Raw genomic sequence first — 18,709 nt, forward strand, 5'->3', positions numbered from 1 at the left:
AAGCATTATTGTAGAGATAGTCATTAAAGTAGACCTAAGAATCGGGAAATAGTCGCCAGCTGGCGCAGTCATTTAAAACTAAATAAATTTGCCGGAACTAACTCCTGGTACAAGTAAGAAATAAAATAGACCAAAGAAAAAAGAAATCTGAAATCCATAACAAGAGCATAGTTTATTCAGGAGCAGTAGTGGCACACAATTAGTAGGAAGACCTCTAACTTGTGGTGTGTGTCACAGGTTTCTGTTGTTAGGCAGCTAGTATTTAATTTGTACATTAATGATATAGGAAAGGATTCGAGAAGAACTATTCAGTTGTTTTCCGATGATGAAGACTTGGGTAGAGCAATAGTTAACATGGATGATGTCAAAATTTTGTAGGATGATTTGGAAAGACTGGCAGTCTGGGCAAAGGAAAATATCAATTTAATATGGCAAAGTGCAAGCTTTGTATTTTGGGACAAAAAGATTACCAGCTGTGTACCACATTGATGGAATTGTGCTCCAGGGATTTGGGGTGTAGTGGATAGGGATTAAAGTTTAGAGGACATATTGCAAAAGTGACTAATGCGGCACATCAGATTACTTGATTAGTGAAGAATACCCTGATGAGAAGAAACAAGCAGGTTGCTATATCTCTTTATTGAGACTTGGTAATATCCTATCTTGACTACTGCATGCAGACTAGTCACCTGGGTTTCTTAGCAATGAGGAGGAGGAGGTGGAGAGGATCCAGAAATGAGTGACCATGATGGTAGCAGGTCTATGAAATGAACCTTATGACTAGTTGAAGATTGTGGGTGACAGATTATATGACTGAGACATACAAATCACTCAAGAGTTTTTACATGATTAATACAGAGGAAATTTTTCAAAACAGGTCTGGTGGTGGGAGATTTAGTGGCAAATCCTTAGAAACTGAGCAAGAGTGTAGTTACAAGGGTGTAAGGACTAGATCTTTTCTTGAAGAGTGGTGAATGAATGAAATAGGTTATCAGAGTCTATTATGGGTCCAAGTGAATGTGGGTGACTGTGAATGAGTTGAAAATGAAGTATGATTTAGCGGAGTGCGAGTTACTGCGTAAACACTGTATAGTGCTTGGCATGATGTTTAGGGACTCCCTTGATGAATCTTAATAATAATAATAAAATCCCCTTTATTCACCATATGAATCCTCCTTGGATTCACCATAACACACAAGAATCCAAACGGTTGTTCAGCACCAAAGAAGACAAAGTCAGTTCCATCAGCAGGAAAGGTCATGGCATCATGACATAATAGAAGTCTATGAATGGAACATTCATAGTCTTCTATTATGTATCTTCCTTTCTGTATATTGGCTAAACTTTCCTCATATGGAGCAATCCACAAACCAGTCACTATTTTGGTCACTGCCTCTGAATTCTCTCTACCATTGCCACATTCAAAAGAAAACCAGGTCACAAAATTGTGCACAGTAGCCTAGATGTCATATCAAAGCCTTATAAAACATGTGACAGAAGGAACTCGAGGTCAAAGAGTGTTAGAGGGAGTTTCAGTAAAAGAAGTAATTATTCTGCCTCCAGTTGGTGACAGTGATCATGTGATACTCACATGGGAGGTGGCTAAGATTCTGAATGGAACATTTAGAAAAAGTTTACATGCTGAACTAAGAGGGTGGTCTGAAACATTCTCGGCCTTGACAACAGATGGCAACACTATCAGAAAGATTTTTTTTTTCTAAGCTGGTATCTGTCAAAGGCATCCATCATAAACATCCATGTGAAATTGCAAGTCAATTTATCAAGTAGTTTGTTTTATACAGCTGTCTGAAGCAAAAGTGTTATCTGTATCCCTTGAAATGGATAAAATTGAGTATTGTGCAGTTATAAAAATTCTTTGTAAAATAAAGTTTAAAGCCAAAAGAAATTCATTCAAAGTTCATAAAAGTTTATGGACACTTTTCTCCTTCGTTTTCGACAATTATGAAATGGGCTGCCGAGTTTAAACATGGCTATACCAGCCTTGAAGATGATCCATGTGAAGGATATCCAAAAAGCGTAACAACACCAGAAATCATTGATCAAGTGCAGGATAAGATATTGGATGCTCAGCAAATCAAAGTGCTTGAAACTGCTGAGATTGAAGGCATTTCAAAAGAATGTGTATGATATATTTTGCATGAAGAATTGCAAATAAAGAAGCTTTGCACAAGATGGGTGCCGCACTTGCTCACAGCAGATCAAAAATGCACTCGCATGAAAATCTCTGAACAGTGCATGGAGAGTTTTATCAAGAATAAAAATTGATTTTGTGCATTGATTTATTACTATGGATGAGACCTGGATTCACCATGACACACCAGAATCCAAACAGCAGTCAAAACAATGGACAGAAGCCGGTTGTTCAGCGCCAAAGACAAAGTCAGTTCCATCAGCAAGAAAGGTCATGGAATCTGTGTTTTGGTATGCTAAAGGCATACTGTTTATTAATTATCTTGAAAAGGGTAAAGCAATAACTGGGGAATATTATTCCAGTCTTTTAACCAGACTAGACAAAAATATTCCCCAGATTTGGCTCCCTCTGACTTCTATCTCTTCCCTGCTGGTCAGCATTTTTCTTCGAATCAAGAGGTGATTGCAGCTGTATAGGGTATTTTGTAGATCTTACTGAGAACCACTACAGGGACAGGATAATAGCTCTGGAGCATTGCTGGAATAAATGTATTAGTCTTAAGGGAAACTATGTTGAAAAATAAAAATAATTTCTAAATTATAAATTCGTTTTTTCATTGTTAGGCTGGGAACTTTTCAGACCACCCTCTTATAAAGTAGTAAATCATGACCATCTGAGGAGTATGCTGGATTATGGACTGCATGGGAAACACTTAAAAAATACCTAAATAATTCATAGTAACACACACACACAAAACTAATCCCATCAAACCAAGGGCAATATTCAAATCATATCAGAATCCCTTAAAAAAAAATTGACTTTCTCATCCACTTTACAAATATCCGTGGCACTTCCAAGATAAATAACATTCATCATCACTTACAGACGTCCAGACCAGACCTCTTGCTTGTGAGAGAAACCCACAGTGCACCTTTATCAACCACAGTCCACGTTCAATGCCAAAATTACACTCTTAATGATTCATTTCAACAAGAGGGTAGCACTTATGTCTTTTATGCAATCTGATGGCTCGCAAAAAGTTAAGCAAGTTTGAGCGTGGTTAGTAGTTGGAAGGAGTCAAATCGTTTACTGCTGTTGGTTCAAAGAATGGCTCAAGGTTTCTTTGCGCAATTCAGTAAACATAAATCTGCTATATTCACCACTCTCCAAATTCTGGAACCCACTCTGACCACTTCACTTTCCTATCCACGAAGCTCAACCTTCTGCTTTCCAGCTATTCAAACGTTGACGTCATATTGTGAGGTAACCTTATAGTCCACTACTTCAAGTGACACTCCTTCTTCCAATGCCAGTCAAGCTGGACATAATGAAGAAAATTTAAATTTTTCCTATAAGCAATGACCTAACACAAATCACACATCTACAAACATGAATTACTGATAACCTCCCTCTCCAATTTTAAAATACCTTTGATATTTTTTTAGCCATTTCTCCTTTGAGATACACTATAGAGGTCACCTCCCATCTTGGAAATTTGGATCATGAGTTTTTGTTTCCCTCCAACAATACCCAGTGGAATGATTTCTGGAACTACTATTCTTCCTTTCCATGCTCTGTAGATTCCACTCTGCAGAGCATGGCATTCTGACTCAGAGAGTTGCCCTGAGCAAGTTACAGAAATTATTCTCACTGGCAGGAAGGTCTTCATCTCCCAACTGACCCAAAATTCTCATCCACTTTCCAAGTCCTGGTTCAACAAAAGCTGTATGAAAGCGTTTAAAAAAAAAACTTGGCTTGGCACATATGTCTTGCAATGAGAAGCCCAGCTTCTTACTTACAAACCCTTCTGATCTCTTTTGCAGGTTTTTGGATGCAACTTCTGTTCGCCTTCACTTCCACCTTTCAGCCCTCAAATACAAAGCACTCAAATATAAAGCTAACCTAATGTCATCACTTTCTTACTCTAACTCCAGCACAGATGACCAAGACAAATGACCCCTATAACATGCCAGTAACTAAGCACCATATGTGTCATGTTTTTCAGAAAAGAAAAGAAAAATTACTAAATAGCTTAAACACTAAAAAGTCTTTGTCCCAATCTCTTAAACTATACTGAAATCATGTGATCCAGCGCCTACACTTGTTCTCCATTGTCTCTCTTCAATCTTCTATACTGAGATGGCACTATCACAACACATGGAAGCAAGCATATATTCAACCTATTCCAAAAATTGGATAAAAGCATGTTATCTAACTAACACCCACATGCAATTACTTCAATTTTCTCCTAAATAATAGAGAAAGTTATTGATAATCAACTTCTCCACTAGTTAGAGACCCAGCTGTTAATCAATGACAATCGTATGGATTCTGCCAATCTAGATAGATGGGTGATCTCTTACTACATCACATGCCATGGAAGGTTCGGAGCAACGTGCATTACTGCCTTTGACATTATTCTAATTATTATTATTACTTGACACCTCCAGGGAGTCCCAGACTCATCGAGGGGGGGGGGGGCACCTACTCTACAACTCTCCATCACCACCACCACTCAATACACCACATCATCTACACCAACAGCATTTACTGCCCACCACCAGTAGTATTTTCACAGACAATCACAAACATCCATGTCCACGACAGGATTCGAACCCACAGCATTTGGATGAAGAGCAGATACGCAAACTACTCGGCCAACCAGGCTGGCTTTCAAGGCTTTTCATCATGTTGGGCATCGAGACATGCTTAGCAAATTGGTGGCCTTTGATCTAACAGATAAGCTTAGGTATTGACAGTTATTCATGACTTATTTTTAATGGTATTAACAACACCAAACAAACTATCTTTTTTATAAAATAGTTCATTTGGTGTTGTTAATACCATTAAAAATAAGTCATGGTTGCCTTTGGTCTGTCTACCACTCAGTAACTGGATTGGCAGCTTTCTCTCTGTCATTCATAGTGGACAAAAGCCCCTGTAAGGAGAATGTGAGTAGGTGTGAGAGAGAGAGAAGGATGTCAGAGAGGGAGAGAGGAGAATGAAAAAGATGGGAAAGAGAAGAAATTGAAGAAAGTCGCAAGGAATAGAGAGAGAGAGAGATGAGAGGAATGAAGGAAAGTGGGAGAGAGAGAGATGAGAGGAATGAAGGAAAGTGGGAGACAGAGAGAGAGAGAGAGAGAGAGAGAGAGAGATGAGAGGAATGAAGGAAAGTGGGAGAGAGAGAGATGAGAGGAATGAAGTGGGAGAGAGAGAGAGAGAGAGAGATTGGAAGCAGAAAGAGTCAGGGATGCCAGTGAGAGAAGAAGGAAAAATCTGTTAAAAATATCACTTATGGAGATTCAATGATTTGGAATATGCTGAGTTCAGTGCTGAAAGGAGTTAATACCAAGTGAAATGACAGTGAGTGGCAAAGGCAATGAAGCAAGGTGAAATTATAGATGAGATGAATGGTTTGTACAAATTACCTGTGAAGTAATGAATTGTGTAGAGAGAGAGAGAGAGACTTGAGATTGATGTTAGTAATACTGAAGCAGAAATCTGTCAGAGAGCAGATCTGGTTGGTTGGTTGGTTGGTTTAGGGATTATTGGTGCAAGAACAGTAAAGGTCCCACTGTGTCATAGTAAAATTATAGCAGTACACAAGGTCAAAGATAAATAGTCAAAGATATTATTTACTAATATTATGTACAAAAATTAAGTTAAGTTATTCAGTATCCACATATAAATAAAATTTCAGCAAAGGTTTTAGCAATGCATAAGGTCAAAAGTTACAGCAAAGGTCACAGCAATACACAAGGTCAAGGGCTGCAAAAGTACATAAATAGTCAAAGGAAAACTAGTAAATAATATGTATGCACAATAATTAAGATAAACAATGCAGTATCTACATATAAATAAAATTACAGTAAAATGTGTTTATATAAATTAATTCTTTGTAGAAGATTAAAAACATCATGCAATCTGTCAGAATCTGATAACATCTGCCTCAGTGTTATATATGGCTTTGCTAGATAGTTAAAAATTTCATTCCTCTCTTATATAAAGTGCTAGCACTCCACCAGAATATGACAAATAGTAAGATGCATATTGCATTTTTCACACCCAGGAGGGTCATCAGCTCTTAGTAAATAACAATGTGTAAGATGACTGTGACCGATGCAGAGCCTAGCAAGAATAACTTCCCATCTTCTCTTTCTACATTGATTAGAATAACAATGATTAATTTCAGGCTTAATGTCATATAATTTGTTTGTCAATACTTCTTGCTATGATGACTGCCACCAAACAATTAGCTTTGAACTTATAACTGTCTTTATCTCGTATATGGTACTGTCAAACAATACACAGAGCAAGTACGAGCTAATCTAGCAGCTGCATTTACAGTCTCATTTTCCTTAATTCCAATTTGGCACAACCGAACATCAATATTAAAGTTCATGACTTATTTTTCACGGTATTCACAACACCACACACACTTTTATCACAAAGATGGTTTATTAACGCTTATATTTCGCTGATTTTCAACTCAGCATCGTCAGAGCACAACACACTTGTAAATATGACAGTGAGTGAGTGAAACAATATAATTGTAAAAGACAAAAGATCTAAAGTCCTATTTTTTTGGCGCCCTCTAACAAAAAAAAAAAAAAAAAAAAAACCAGCAGCTATCCAGGAGTTTTTCTTAGGATAACCATCTCCCAGATTTTTGGCAAATTAATGCAACCATATTTGATAAGGTTGGGAGAATTCTTCAAAGCCATTGCTGACTCAAAAAATAATCTTTCAGATCTATAACGACTCCTAAATAGCACATTCGTTTTCCTCCATCTAATCCTGTGTGAAGGAGTGTCCAAAGCATGGTCTGCCAGTCCCGACTTGCCATAGTAATAGTAGCGAATGTATCTTTCATGTTCTTCCAGGCGGATGTTCACTGATCTTCCTGTTTGCCCATAATAGGCCAAGTCACAGTCACTTCCTACACTCCTGGGTGTGCTAAAGGGTGAAGTTTATCCTTAGGCGAGCAGATCAAAGTTGCCAGCTTGACATGAGGTTTGAAAGTGTTGCGAAGGCCATGTTTCAACAATTCTTTGGCTATCTTTTCCGATGTACCTCTGATATAGGGAATAGAAATGGTCATGTTGTATTCTTGTGTATTAGGGGAAGGCAGAGTAATGGACCTATGTAGTATTTTATCTATTTTGTAGGGATTGTAGCCGTTGGCTAAGAACGTATGGCGCAGATATTGGAGTTCAGTGATCAGAGCTGTATCGTTAGAACAAATGGCTCTGTGTGTAAGTGTTTTTAAAATACTTGTGTTTAAAATAAAGTGTTTTTTAGCATACCCAGGAGTGTACGAAGTTCCATGTGACTGTGACGTGGCCTGTTATGGACAAACAGGAAGATCAGTTAACATCCGCCTGGAAGGACATGAAAAATACATTCGCTACTCTTACTATGGTGAGTCAGGACTGGCAGACCATGCTTTGGACACTCCTTTTATGGAATTAGATGGAAGAAAATGAATGTGCTATTTAGGAACTGTTACAGATCGGAAAGATTATTTTTTGAGTCAGCAATGGCTTTAAAGAATTCTTATAACCTTAAGAAATATGGTTGCATTAATTTGCAAGACTGTTATCCTAAGAGAAACTCCCTCATAGCTGTTTTTTTTTTTTTTCCATTAGAGGGTGCCAAAAATAGGACTTTAGATCTTTTGCCAATTGCAATTGCATTGTTTCATTCACTCACTGTCGCTTTTACAACTGTGTTGTGCTCTGATGATGCTGAGTTGAAAATCAGCGAAATATAAGCATTAATAAACCATCTTTGTGATAAAAGTGTGTGGTGTTGTTGTTAATACCATGAAAAATAAGTCCTGAATAACCATCAATACCTAAGCTTATCTGTTAGATCAATATTAAGGGTTTTTATTTTGTACAATAGGTGTAACATTCATACAGCACTGGATGTGGATTATACACAGGAGAAGAGATAGTTGGCAAAGAGCTCAATGAGTCTCTATAAATTACACACTTCTCGTAGTGGTTTTCTTTTATATGCACGTGCAAACTGAATGACATGCAAACCTATTGTATAATTACTGCAATCAGGTGAGATCTGGTTTGATATAGTCATGTCAAAGACTCATTCAGGAGGTCCCATTATAGACTTTGTCATACACAGAGCTCAACATACCACACCTTAAACACATTCTTACACTCTGCAGACACCACTCCCAGCCAAGGCATTCCAATTATTCACAACTCTGCATGCAAAAAACCTGCTTCTCACTCCCCTATTCATATCCTCCTTATACAGCTTCCAGGGATGACCTCTTGTTCTCTGATCTCCCACCATTTTATGAAAAACCTCTTCAACAGTGATCCTATAACAATCCCTTACCAACTTGTACGTCTCTATCATATCACGTCTTCCTCCCATCCAGAAGTGACCTTGTAAATTGCATCTTCTCAATCTTTCCTCATATTCAACATTCCAGAGATCTGAAACTACTTTAGCCAATCGCCTCTGAACCCTTCCCAACATCTCTTCATCCTTTTGAAAACCAGGTGACCAAATCTGTGCACAGTAGTCCATGTGTGGCCTAATCAGAGCCTTATACAATTGAACAAGAATCTCCTTCCTTGTAGAAGGAAGGAAGTCATCCGTATCTATCCCAGAATTTGTTGCGTTTTCCTCACAATTTTGGCAACGTGTCCTCTAAATTTTAGATCCTTATCCACATCACCCCAAGATTTCTTATTTCTTCCGCCTCCAATTTGGTGAGAATTCTGGATTTATTAGTTGAAATTGCCTTTTTAAGTATAACACAATGGAAGTCACAAGACCAACCACGTGGGCGTTGACCGGAGCTAACAGATGAGTGATGCATAAATTAAGTGGCATTAACGAAAGACTTTTTGAAAATGATTTGATGTTGTGAGTACAATATGTATGCATGGTGGAGTGCAAGAGATGTGTTTGTGGAGAGAGAGAGAGAGAGAATGAATGACAGACAAGAAAAAGTATGGATTTCTCGGAAGTTCGATATTTTTTTGGACCACGGGACAAAGAATGTGAAACTAACGAAAGAAAAGGAAATGAAACAAAGGCTAGAGAAACTGAGGAAGTGAAAGAATACAAGGATGTAGACCAAAAGTTACGAAAAATGGAAATGAAACGAAAGTTAGAGAAACTGAGGAGTGAGAGAATGCAAGGATGTAGAAGCAAAAGAAAATATGACAGGAAACTGAAGTAGGGTGCAGAAAAACGAGAGGTAGTGAGACTGTGGGAGTGATAAAGAGTGAAATTATCGGAATGCAAGATTTAATGAAACCGTTATTGAAAATGAAAAATGAAATGAGGAATATGCAGAGTGACGTTAGATGTCTAGTGGACTCTAAAGAAAGTGTGAAAGAGAATGGAATGAAAGAAAAAAAGAGAAAAGGAAGTGACGAGCGATTCCAGGATAGTAGTATATGGAGACTCCATAATTAGAAGACTAGTTACTGAGAGAGTACATAATGTCTGCTATTCACGCTGGAGAATGAGTAGGATAATTAAGGCTTTGGACATGATGAAGAAATGAACAAGAGAGTTAGTTTTGATTGTGGGGACGAAAGATCTAAGTGGACGAAAGGAGGATGTGAGGGCGAATATCAGGAAACTATTGAGAAGAGTGAAAGATAACAGTGTAGTAGGTAAGGTTGTCGGTGTGTATGACAATGGTGAATTGCGATGGAGATCCAAAATCATGAATAGTATGAGAGCAGAGCTGTGTGAGGAGAAGAGAGGGCAGTTTGTGAATGTATGGCTTATGTTTGAGGGAAGAATGAAATTATAAAGGTGTGATGGGTTGCATTTAAATGGCTTTGGAGTGAATGTATTGCAGAAGGGGCTGCTGGATGGAAATACAGTGTGATGCGTGCAAGAGATCAGAAGAAAGAGATGAAGGGAAAAATCAGGAGAGTGTGGTATTGCAGAGGCAGAAGTGATTAGCAGTGGAAACAGTAGTAGTGTGAGAGATGGAGAGAATGAGAATGCAAGAGAAAAAGAGGAAAAAGGGTAGGGTGTTTGTTTACAAATGCTAGAAGTAACAGAAATAAGGGAAATGAAATGTTTCAGTGACTGAGTTTATTCACCCCTAAATCAGTGGAATGAGTAAAACATGGTTGAATGAAGATGCCATCGTAACAGGAATGTGGAAGGTGGTGTTAAAGAAATGTATAAACAACTTGGATTAATGAACAAAGGAAGGGTAATTATTATGGGTGATTTTAATTATGGCAGTATAAATTAAAATGTAAAGAGAGAGAGCATTTGGCAATAAAGAAAATTACTTTCTCGAGCTCTTTTAGAGATAACTATCTCAGGCAGCACTGTAAAGAAGGGCACGTGAGGATGGAGAGTTCTATATCTGATCATTTCATCAGAGGATGAAATTGTGAGAGGGGGTTTCACTCTTTCCTTCAGTTGGTGGAAGTGATCGTGAATTGATCACTTGTGTTGTGGCTAGTCATATGCAGGCGTTTGTGAGGAAAGGATATATGTGGAATTATAAGCCTGTTGATCATCCCAAGTTTAGGAGACAGCTTGGAGCTGTAACATGGAACGAGGAGTTGAGCAGTATGGAAATAAATGCTGCATGGGAACTTACAAAGAAATACATAACAGCATCAACATACGAATGTATCCCAAAGGCCAAAAGGCTGAATAAGGTAGGTGTAAAATGGATGAATGTGGAGCTTAAGCATGAAATCTGGAAAAAGAAAGTACTTTGGAGGAAGTACACGATGATGGTAATAATCAGTTACATAAAAGGGGAAAAAAAATCAGCTAACGCCTTTTTATTCCTGTATATACAGGGAGAAGGCGAGACCGTTTTTAGCCCTATCTAACTTTTTTGGAGACTGAGTGGGCAGTTCAATCTCCACTGGTACCCAATCAGAGATAGCTGGCTCAAGGCTATCACAAATTAAGCAGCACGCAGTGAAGAGAGACAGCTCTACAGGTGCCACCATCTCGTGGTCCCTAACACTCGTATTTAATGTCTGAAATAATGTGGGTTCTACAGTCGATTTTCTTGAGTTTATGGGACGAAAAACCCACTTGCCCATGCCAGAGATCGACTAACTCGGGAACCGGTCAAAAAAAGGCTTAGAAAATTTTCCTCTAGTCGCCAACTAGACTCGAAACCAAATCTTCCTTCGTGCGGCCAAGTGCCGTGGTATGCAAACGCCACATCCACTGAGCTACACAAGCTCCCTCTAAAGAGGATAAAGAAAAGCCAGGAGAGTGACTCAGTAAGGCAAACAAAAGTAAATTATGAGCAGAAATTGGCAAATCAGACAAAGAAAAACCCTAGAGAATTTTTTAGATATACGGCAAGTAGAAGGAAGAATGATCATGGTAAGATGATATTAATGGATGAAAGTGGTAGAATGGTAACTGTGGCAGAAGATATTGTTGAGGTATTCACTGATCTATTTATAAGGATATTTCATCCTGATCAGGATGGAATAGTGAGGAACTTAAGGATAGAGGACAGCTTAATTGTGAGTGAGCAGGAGGTATTTGTGGAAATAAATAAACTTGATGTCACGAAGGAAATAGGATTTGATGACATATCAGAACTATTATTATGTAACACATAATAATAGTTCTCATGGCTGGCAAAAGTTCTTCTAGTCATCAGTAGACTTGAACTGGAAATCTGCCTTGGGCGGTTTAGAAAACACACTTCCACTGAGCTACACAGGCAATATCACCACCCATCTTAAGGGAATGTTCCAAGGAATTGGCAGTAACACTGGCATTCCTGTTTAATAAAAGTCTTGCAACAGCACAAGTTCCAAGGGAGTAGAAAGATGTTAAATTGTTTCACAGCATAAAGGTGGTGATAAGGCAGTAGCTTCAAATTATATGCCAGTCTGTATATCTGGAGTTGTGGTGAAGGTATACTGAAGAGATTCGTGAGATGTAGGATATAGAAATGGGTTGAAAGCAGTATTCCCTGAGGTTATCAGCATGGGTTTGTTAAGGGGAGATCATCTTTCACTAACTTACTTATGTACTATAACAAAGTGACCTCACAGAGGAGAGATGCATATACAGTGGTGTACTTGGATTTTGCAAAGGTTTTTGAGAGATTGTCACATGACAATCTCATTAATTGAAACAGATGAGATTGGATAAAAGACTTCTGAGTCGGATCAGTGACTGGCTGTCAAAGTATCAGAAAGTTGTATATGGCAGTGCAGCAGTCAGTTTCGATACCACTGTTCTTCAATTGGTATGTTAAAGACATTGGAATGATTTTATCTAGTTAATTTTATTGAAACAAGTTTAAAAATTAACATAGAATTTCATAAAAATGAATGCATAATTTGACATATGCATTGTCGTATACACATCAATATCAATCTATTATCAATTTATTAATTTATCAATATTAATCTATCAATTTATTAATGAGATTTTTTGCTGTTGTACATTAGATGCCAAATACTTTATATCAGGTTCATGTTTTGTCAGTTTTAGTAATACACATGCCAAACTAGATTCATCAATCAATCTATTTCTTAAAATGTCTTTTATAAATTCATTTCAGAAAATAATTACTCACAAGAATAATTGCTAGACGGAAATAGTGCCAGTGGTTTTGAGGCAGTATGGTGTGAGATAGAGGTGAATGGAATCAAATACTTGGTGGGATGACCAGGTAATGTGGATGGTGGTGATAGTGAAATGTATAGTCAAATTAGCCAAGCAAATAAGAAAAGGGTGATCATTATGGGTGATTTTAATTATGGCAATATAGACTGGAATGATGAGATAGCAACTGGAAGTAAAGAAAACGAGTGTCTTGAGTTTTTGAGGGATAACTACCTCAGACAGTATGTAACAGAGGGCACATGAAGATTAAGGGTCTTAGATTTGGTCATCTCATCAGAGGATGTAATTATAAATGAGGTGTCAAATCATCCAATTGGTAAGAGTGACCATGAGGTGATTAACTGGGTGGTTTCCAGCAGTGCTAGGACCCCTGTGAGAAAAGGGTATATGTGGAACTACAAGGGAGAGTGATTATGAAGAGCTCAGGAGACAGCTTGCGGGTGTAGCGTGGAATGAGGAGTTATCTGGAAAAGAGATCAATGCAGCTTGGGGGATTTTCAAAAACTATCTAGTAGATACAATCTCTAAATGTATTCCAAGGGTGAGAAGGTTAAATAAGGTAGGTGTAAGATGGATGAATAAAGAGATTAAGCATGCGATACAGAGAAAAAGGGCATTGTGGACGCAGCGTAAGAGAAGTGGAAATAACCAATTTCATGAGGTCTACAAAGACCAGGAGAGCGACTTGGTTGGTGAGAGTTGCTAAGGAGAGGTATGAACAGCAGTTAACTAATGAAGCCAAAAAGAATTCTAGGGAGTTCTTTCGATATGTAGCCAGCAAAAGAGAGAATGATTGTGGAAGGATGACATTGATTGGAGAAAATGGTATAAAGACAGCTGTTGCAGAATGTGTGGTGGAGATACTTAATGAGCAGTTCATAAAGATCTTTCAATCTTGTGAATGTGACTTCATGGAGAGATTAAGAGCAGTTGATGATGGGAAGAAGAGACTGACTGTAAGTGAGCAAGAGATGTTTGGGGAGTTGAGTAAACTGGATGTAAATAAGGCTATGGGACTTGATAATATATCACCGCGTCTTCTGAAGGAATGTGCCACAGAGTCGACACCTGCCTTGACATATTTTTTTAATACGAGTCTTGCACTTGGTTAAGTTCCTAAGGAGTGGAAAGAGGGCAAGATTGTGCCACTTCATAAAGGAGGTGATCAAACTCAAGCATCAAACTATAGGCCTATCTGTGTGTCAGGTGTTGTGGTTAAGTTGTTGGAGAAGCTTGTGAGAACTAGGATCCAGAGTTGGGTTGACAACAATGGTATTACCTTTGATGGACAGCATGGATTTACTAAAGGGAGGTTATGTTTTAGTAATCTACTTAATTATTACAATAAAGTGACTGCTTCCTTGGACAGAGGAGAAGGATACACAGTAATATTAATGGATTTCACAAAGTCTTTTGATAGAGTACCTCATGATAAATTGACAGTCAAACTAGATCAGATGGAGTTTGATATTAGATTACTGCATTGGATTGGAGACTGGCTATCTGATAGGTATCAACAAGTTGTGTATGGGGGTGCGATATCCAGGAAAAGGAAAGTCACTAGTCGAGTGCCTGACAGGTCTGTTTTAGGGCCATTACTGTTTAAATTGTATATTAATAACATTAGCGAAGATTTGGATGGAGATATTCAGTTGTTTGCAAAGTTGGGACGAACCATAAAGAGTAATGAAGATGTTGTGGCCTTACAAGAAGACTTAAATAAATTGAGCGATTGGGAATGTGAGTTCAATGTAGCAAAATGTAAGATTTTAAAATTTGGAAAACAAAGATGGGATGCAGAATTTATGCTTGGTGAGAATATATTGTTGGAGGTAGAGGAAATAAGTGATCTGGGGATGATAGTGGATAAGGATCTAAAATTTAGGGGATACATCGCCAAAATTGTGAAGACAACACAAAGGCTTCTGGGAATGATGCGGAGGACATTGACTTGTAGAAGTAGGGAGATTCTTGTTCAGTTGTATAAGGCTTTGATTAGGCCACACATTTGACCCTGCAGAAAGGGTCGAAAACACAACTGCCATAGTTGGTAAAGAGGTTGTTGATTTTGTTAAGTATATCAGTGATGTCATTGCCCTCTGGAAATTCTCGCGTTTTCTGTTTTGTGTTACCTATTATCATATTGACCAACCTCTATTCTTTACTTTTATCATTACAACAAGAAAGAAATTTCGATAGCAGAGAATGTTCTTTTGCCTGTTTTATTTTTTCCTTTAGATGTTTCATGAAATTTTTATAGTCATATTCAAAATTTAAATTGTATGGATTTTTTTATGCTTATAGTAGAGCTTCTCTTTTGTCTTTATCATATTTTTTTAGTTCATCTGTTATCCAGTGTGTGTGAACGTCCTTTTTTGTAGTAACTGTTTTATGATTTGCGATTTAGTGTCTGCATATTTAATCATTTTGATAAATTTCATATAACTGAAACTGATTTGTGTCTAATAAGTCAGTTTGTGGCGGTTGATAATGTTTTATGTATCTTTCAAATTTTTTATAATCGGTGCCAATTACAAATTTATTCTGACTCCCTGTGCAACTCATGTTAACACTATCAGGTATAGATAGTTTCAAAAGTATCGAATGGTGATCTGTTATATTACTAATGTAGATTGCAGTGGATAATTCAAAGGCCATTCTGTTTCTTATGAATATGTGATCAATGCAACTATTCGAGTTGTACACTTCTCTCGTATTGCCATCGATGTAAGCAAGAAACCCATGAGTAGATAATATATTTTTATATTCTTCAGTTTTACTATTACTCTTATGAAGGTCCAAATTTATATCCCCCACTAGTATGATATTGTCATACTTTAAGGTTTTTAAGATATTATTTAGCTCTTTTAGAAAGATATCTACTGGGCCATCGCATGCGTGGTATATAACAATTATAAGTATATTCATTGCTGTATCGTAAATCATTACAGTTTCAGCACTTTGCAATTTTAATTCCCGTTTGTGAAATTTATAAATATTTTTTTTTAGCATATAGAATTAATCCACCTGAACGTTTATAATCGCAACAATCATAATACATATTGTAATCTGTGAGAGAATAATGATCAACCTCAAGCAGTTTGATCCATATTTCACGTAAGACTAGTACATCTATATATGATTGGATCTCTGTAAAAAATTAACATTAAATTATCAAAATTTGACCTTATGGATCTGATATCAACGTGATATATATATTGAAATTCTTGGATGAATTTATAGTAGTATCAAAAAATTTCTTAACAGAAATTAAATTATATATATTTTTACAGTTTACAGGTGTATAAGAATCTAAATTATTCATGTTAAATCCTAAATTCATTAGGTTTATATTGCTCCAATTATTCATAGGTAACATTTAGATTTACTGCCTTCTTTGTTTGAGTTCATTGAGATCGTCCGGTGTTTTTATCAGTATCACTTGAGTGTTGTCATTCTTTCTCATGAATAGTTTGCCATCTCTTATCCATACATATTTAACTGCACCACTTGCTCTCATTTGTTTTGGTTCATAAAGAAGTTGCTTATTAAGTTTAGTCAAATGTTCATTTATGTAGCAGGAAACGGGTTTTAACTGTTCATCAATTTGTTAAGCTGTAATCTTGAGTTTTTCGAGTAAATACGGTAAGTATTTCGCCGACAAGTTGAGTTCCCCTGCTCAGCTAACTTATGGTGTTACAATGCATAAATATTTTTCTCACTATCGTTTTTTTTTTTTTCAAGCCAACATTAAAATCAATTTAATAATACAATAATCAATTTTACACTGATAATATTATAAATAAAATAAAATATTATTTATAAAATTATAAATAATTATTTATAAAATATTATATATTATTATAAATTAATTATAGATTTACTATTAATTTTTCCCCTACTAAAAACTTACAAATCAAATTGATAACGTGCCGTCATCAACTTGATTTCTAAGTTTTTGGCACGCACCGGCACGTCAGCAACTCGATTTGTAAACTTTTGGCATGCGCATAAAAAGGTTCGCCACCACTGTCCTATATCATTTATATACAAATTAAACAACAATGGCCTAAGCACAGAGCCGTGAGGCACACCACTGGTCACATGCCTCATCCTGGACTCTGCTCCTCCATACACCAACTTCTGATATCTCTCCCTGAGCCATTCTCCTATCCATATCACCAATTTAGTATCCATTCCCATCTGCTCCAATTTGCGTAGCAGTGTTCCATCGGGTATCCTGTCAAAAGCCTTAGCAAAATCCAGAAGTACCACTGTGTAGCCAGTTCCTTTGTCCAACTCAGATGTCATTCTATTATGAAAAGTTAATAGATTGCTAAGGCAGGATCTACCTTTAACAAAACCATGTTGGCCTCTATAGAGTATCATATCCTGATCCACCCATTCTTGAATTTTGTCTTTAACCAACTTTTCCAATACTTTTACCACTACTCCTGAGATGGTGATTGGTCTGTAATTAGAGCCACCATTATGCAAAGGAACCACTTTGCCTAACTTCCACTCCCTAGGGATCATACCAGAGTTCAAACTTAAATTAAATATCCAAGTGTTGGATCCTACTTCTTAATTTATACTTTGGATCCGACATGTTAGTCACTATGATGTTCTTAAACAAAATTATAAGTTGCTAGTTGATTTCTAATTCAATATAGAGAAAATTTATATTTATAGACTGTGCACTCTATATCTGAATTAGTTCAAGAATTGAAGAAAAATCAACTCATAACCTATCCTCTTTTATATGATGTTATTATATATACTGGCCGAGTATATTTAACTTACTTAATTTTCCCGCTTTGGTTCGAATATTTTATGAATGGTGCAGTAAAAGAGATTCAGGCAAAATACAACTTTTCATTAACAAAAACAAACATTTAATGTTAAAATCATAAATTTTACACTTAACTTCAAATCAGTAATTAAGATATCACAATCACTTCAGCTTCTCCGATAAGTACAATCAAACTCTGACAAGATAAATCTGTTATCTCTATATCACAGTCTTTTCATAGTTCCTTAAGTTCCAAATACAATAAAAATTGCAGTAATACCTCTTCATAAACAGACACTTTTAATTTTACGCTTCTTTTAATTCTCCGCGATAGTTACTGTTATATCAGGGAATTCTAAGATGAAACTCACACACTTCTCTGAACAGAAATATTAAAGTTCAAATAATCTTACCGTTAATCTTCTTCCTTCATCAACATACACACAAACACTTTTTATAACTGTAAACACTTTTAACAATAAACAGCACTCATTAAAATAAATCTTCTAGCATTAACCGAATTAATTTACGGGCACAATACATATAATCAGATGTTCTTGTATGAAGCACTACTGATTACTCTTGAATTAGGGCAATACACAATAATTCTTTAACTTGGGGTTTTATATGCACAGATGTTCATTCTTCTGGCATTCAAATAATTCTTTAGGCACTATAATTCTAAACACCGCTATCATTAAACACAACCCTGTTGCCTCTATTTATTCTCTAGTCTTACTATGCTTCATGTTTCAGTGTGTCCTTGAAAGGTCGGCCCTGAAAATAAATCTCAACTAAAATATCGCTAGTCATTCAGTAGTCACTCAGCTATCTTCCGTTGCTTTATTTGTTATTCAGAAACTTATTAGCTAACTGCTTCTCAACTTGTAGACTTTATTTAGTTGCTTGAGTGACTTGCCGAATGCCCGATTCCAACCTAATGCCAATCCTTCTCTCTCTAATAAATCTCTAATGCTCTAATCTCCTAATGCTCTTTTTTTCCAGCGTTCCTCCTTTTTATATCCATTTTTCCTGCCTAAATTCTTCTCGAGATCTCTTTAACTTTCCAGTAAACTTTCAGCATTTTCAATAAACTTCCTCTTCACGTTCTGTTCCAATTCTTGCGC

The 18,709-nt window shown here is 36.8% G+C and overlaps 1 protein-coding gene across 1 annotated transcript in view; it reads right to left on the reverse strand.

The window, feature by feature from the left end:
- LOC150102798 (anoctamin-5-like) overlaps positions 1–18,709 on the reverse strand; it is a 621,013-nt gene that overhangs the window by 26,343 nt on the left and 575,961 nt on the right. The window lies entirely within an intron of this gene.

This window comes from Typopeltis vanoorti, chromosome 10 (genome assembly GCF_054136105.1).
Source record: "Typopeltis vanoorti isolate ZY-2024b chromosome 10, IOZ_Tvanoo_1.0, whole genome shotgun sequence".
NCBI lineage: Eukaryota > Metazoa > Arthropoda > Arachnida > Uropygi > Thelyphonidae > Typopeltis > Typopeltis vanoorti.